The sequence below is a fragment of the Nannospalax galili genome, unplaced genomic scaffold, assembly GCF_000622305.1.
Source record: "Nannospalax galili isolate Female #2095 unplaced genomic scaffold, S.galili_v1.0 scaffold18, whole genome shotgun sequence".
Lineage (NCBI taxonomy): Eukaryota > Metazoa > Chordata > Mammalia > Rodentia > Spalacidae > Nannospalax > Nannospalax galili.
In genome coordinates this window covers 1,636,704-1,637,025 of record NW_008346548.1, presented here as the reverse complement: position 1 = coordinate 1,637,025, position 322 = coordinate 1,636,704, and the positions used below count along the sequence as shown (strand labels likewise).

Here is a 322-nt window from a genome sequence, read left to right as displayed (position 1 = left end):
GAGATAGCGGATTGGGCTTCTCCTCGGCCAACGAAGGGGGCAGAGATGAGGGAAGGGGCGGCTATGGGCGGGGACACGAGGGGAGGAGGAAGAGTGCATTTTGTTTATGGGTGGCAACCTCACGAGGGCCGTCCAATTCTTATTGGGCTCCAGAACCCCAGAGTGACGTGAGATCAACCCAATAGCAGAGCAAGCTAGAGGTTCGCGGCGCGAGGCGCCCAATGTGGGCCTTCTGCCGAAGAAGTAGGGGCGGGGGAAGTTTTGGAGTTGAGGAAAGAAGATTAAAGAGCGCGAGGAGGTAACGCCAAAAACTCTAATTTGT

The 322-nt window shown here is 56.2% G+C and overlaps 1 protein-coding gene across 1 annotated transcript in view; it reads left to right on the top strand.

Moving 5' to 3' along the window:
- The first annotated feature begins 251 nt into the window (after nucleotides 1-251).
- Zbtb20 (zinc finger and BTB domain containing 20) overlaps nucleotides 252-322 on the top strand; it is an 843,460-nt gene continuing 843,389 nt past the window's right edge. Inside the window, exon 1 of the mRNA XM_008842866.3 lies at nucleotides 252-298. The gene's annotated coding sequence lies outside the window, so the exon portion shown is untranslated. The remainder of the gene's footprint in view (nucleotides 299-322) is intronic.